This window comes from Pinus tabuliformis, chromosome 7 (assembly GCF_031772625.1).
Source record: "Pinus tabuliformis cultivar Carrire ecotype Pingquan chromosome 7, CPIR1, whole genome shotgun sequence".
NCBI lineage: Eukaryota > Viridiplantae > Streptophyta > Pinopsida > Pinales > Pinaceae > Pinus > Pinus tabuliformis.
Window position 1 is genome coordinate 1944735215 of NC_142293.1, and position 4148 is coordinate 1944739362.

Genomic DNA, 4148 nt, shown 5'->3' on the forward strand with positions numbered 1-4148 from the left:
GGGATTGTAATATGGCCAATGGAGATGTAGGAATTTCTAGATAATGTGGTATTGGCGGCCGCGGGCACCACATAGAGTTTAGCACCAATGGTAGGTGATGTACTGAAAAATCTTAGACACGAAGCAAAACTAGTCCGGACATATGGAGACAAATGATGGAATTGCAGTTAATAGTTCGTCTATGATGCACCTTGAAGATTGGGATCTCACGGACAACGACAATTTTCTTGCAAAATTGCAACATAAGCTGCAGCGGACAGTGCATACAATAGACCAGAAATTGGAAACTTGTTGCGTTGGCACGAAGAGTTCCTCTATATGGCACCCCATCTTGAGCTAAAATCCTATGAGGGGGTGCTCTATGTTAACCGAGTAGAGCAGAATGAGCATCATTAGTTGCGCGAATTAGTGGAGACAATGGAGCAGGAGCTAGAAGAAGAGTTGCAGGAGACAAAGAGGGAGAAACAGAACATAGTATGTTACTCATAGGGATGGTGGCCCATGAAGCCTTGGCAGTGTGTATCACCTCACTGACGAGTGACTCGGGACGAGTCATGATGATTGTGTTGGGGGCTTGTTGGGTAGCAGAGGCCCCACGTAATGGTTTTGGGGCTTAAAGCCTATAATTTAGGGTAATGATATTGTGAAAAGCTCCACGAAATGCGTGGAGCATGAAATGTAATAGGTCGAGTCAAAGGGTTGTCTACCCAAAAATGATATATAATAATAGGAAGTGAGTTGGCCTGCCCATGGTCCCCAAACCATGGGAATGTATAAATAGAGCGAGGCTCTAAGGGTAGAAGGCAGTTTTTAGAAGATTTAATGTGTTATGGGATTTTGGAAGTAATAGTTGCTCTGTGTCTGTAAGTCCGAGTCAACGGTGTTGGTAGATAGATAGAGGCTCTGCAGCTGTGTTCACAGAGGCCTGGTAGAGTCTGCGGCTGTGTGCATGGACCCCTGCAGTTGATTGTACAGGGCGGATCTGGTTGTATTGACAGAAGATAAATAAAGATAAGAATTGCTTAAACATTGTGTGCTTCATTGCAAATCTATCTATTGCTTATGTTATGAATTTATGCACTGTCTTTTTTGTTAATCATGATTGCATACACTAGGTTTTATTGTTAAATGTTTGCTTAAAGACTATAAGAAGAATATCAGATCTGTAATAAATTCATTAATAAGAAAGCGTAGTTGTGCGGATCTACGCGGAATATCGACAGTAGTACAGAGTGGCGCGAGGGCGCAGAATGGTTCGCGACCCCTTCAGACCACATCAAGACATCCAAAGGTGTGGAAACTTGGTTCCAGCACCCTTCCCTACTACCTCAGGTGAGACTTCAGTCCGCGCTCCGCAGACTATTGCCGAAAGGGCCAGTAGTGTGGGATTTGTTAGGCTAATAACTATTCTGAACCTGGGTTAGGCCCCAACAAGCCAACATTGTGTTTTGAGCTAACTAGATGTGATATGTTTATAAATGATGATTTGGTCAAAGATGCTAGTTTGACTTATTGAGACAAGAAGTGAACATAATTGCAAGTATACCTTATTGATGGGCCAATAATGAGGTATGGTTTGAAGTTATTTCGATTTATTTTGAATCTAATGGAAATTTTGTGCTTGGTATAGAAAGCATGAAATCCCTTGTTGGGTGGTTGAAATTGACTACAAGAATTAGCAACTACAGTGATAGAAATTGGAACATGCAACATTATGTTGGTAAAGCATTCAGGAGCAGGGAAATTGTGGGATAGTGGCACACAATAGTGTTAATTGGTTTCCATGAGCATACATTGACATGTATGATGGTTTTAAGGCAGGGATATGCCTTGGGTTTTTATATCTTACGATGCGAGGAAGCCTTGCCAAGGGATGAACTACCTGTGATGGGTGGGGCAATAGAGCTTGGAAGGTGTGCAGTTGCATGGAAGGGGGTGACTAGTTGGTCTGAAGGACTGTGTAGTAGAGAAGGGAATGCTGGGGATGGATTTGTTTTTGTCATTAACATTTCCAGATAGAATCAGATGCACATTGGGAGTGTGCCCCAGAACAATGAGTCGGTAACTGTTCACTAAGAGGAGAAGTTGCTATGGGGTAAAATGCACGGCGTATGGAGAATGAAAACTACCCTCAAAGGCCTTCCCGGGACCTTTGACAGACTGTAAGATTATCTGCAGAAGATACCAAGTTATACACATGTTCATCTATCAAACATTAATTAACAAGGTATGGAAAGAGGATTACCTCAAGTCTCCTTCTAGATTTGTTTGGAGATCTCAATGCAGCCAATAAGAACTCCTTTAAAGCCAACTCCAAATCAATTACTACACAAAGGAAAGGAAAACACAATCAAAACATACAATCTTGAAAACTAATATAAGAATGCACAATGAACATCTATTTGCATACAACTAAATTACTGATCTAAACAAGTATCGAAATGAACAACTGAATGAACAATGTTACCGACACTACGGAGTAGGGAACACAACTACAATTCTATATTAAGAACGGAAGAGTGATTACAACCATCTGTTGTATCAGTCTTCCCTTGCCCCTTCTTCTTCTCTCTCTCTCTCTTCTAGCTCACTTCTTCATATTTGAGTCAATACTCAACAGCATAGTAGGCTATACTTTCAAATGCCCTGACCTCTTTCACAATGAACCTCTCACTGCTTATGTAGAAATCGAGTTAGGGTTGCCAAGCTCCTCATAGAGTTCACTAGGGAAAAAGAAATGAACTTGCTCTGCTTTTCAGCTCTTTCCCATTTTCCTTCTTTTTCATATTGGAATTTCTCCAAATGTCTCAATTTTTGGATGTTTCCTTGCTTTTCTTGAGAAAATTGAGGAATAAATATCTAGATATTTGTGAGCAGATTCATTGGTTTGACCCACTGAACTTCCCTTAGTTTCATTGACGTTGCCCCTGGTCTAACAACTTAAGTTAGCAGGGTCACTAACGCACCCTTAGGCTTGGTAACAAGCTTTATAAAGTAGGTTTACAGTGTGCAACCAGTGTTAGTGTGGAGTCAAGGCCTGCAATTGTGGTCTTTGCTTCAGTCATGCTGTCTTTCACCTCTGAGTTGATGAGGAGGTCATTTTGTTGTATAACAAATGCCCCCTAAAGTATGAGATCAGAGGCAGAGATGATGGCTGAAATACTTTACTAAAACTGTAATTTTCTGTCAAAATTTTGTAGAGAGAGAGAAGCTTCGAGTGCCAAGGAAAACCTGATAGAACAAATATATATAAAACTGCTAAAATCATGTCCTGAGTCGGGCATTCCCATGCTCAGTAGCTATGTCAGAGTAATTTTCTCCAAAGAGATATAACAAGGCTGGCCACCGATAAGCACAATGCGGATCCAGTGTCATAATAGAATCATCCTGAAACAATTGTCTCCAAAAAACAATATCTGCAGCTTGGGAGAGGAAAGAAGGCTGAATGATGCAAACCTCTACCCAATTTCTTGATTTCTGCTTCACCGAACATCATAGATTGATACATGTGAAAATATGTGTTGATGTAAAACATGCACGAAATCATCTGATTATCAGTCAATAATGGAGACCGTTAACAGACGCGAGGAAGGCCACCAATAATGGTGATGGTCTCTAAGATGCATAGTACAAACTAGTGAGTGTGAAAGATTTCTTTGTCATCGAACACCTGTAGAATTTCGTAACTAGGAGCAAATAATAAGAACCCCTGATCAAACACAAGGTAACCTGCCACTAATGTCTACAAGTACCAAGGCACTGAATGTGTTTCTAGTTTATCTTCCTAGATAGAGTGTTGAAGTTAATAGGAAGAAACTTGTCAAAAGGTAGGCAATGACGTGTCCTACATCAGTCGACATGAAACGAGACAAGAATGATTTTGTTTTGTGAGGAATCTTTTGAGAATTTGGGTCTAAACAACAGAGGGCATGATGAAAGGATATGTTTGATCGGTTGATGGAGGAAACAAATGGGTAACCCTTGAACAATAGAAGGCATGACAATGGTTTTAACCAGATAGCACTAGACCCATGAAAACTATAGTGTTAGGATACAGAGACGCAATGACATTAGGGTATATAGGCCAAAACTCATAGGATTGTAGGGTTCATATTGAGAGGCCATCAAAGGAAGGTTTATTTGAGGGA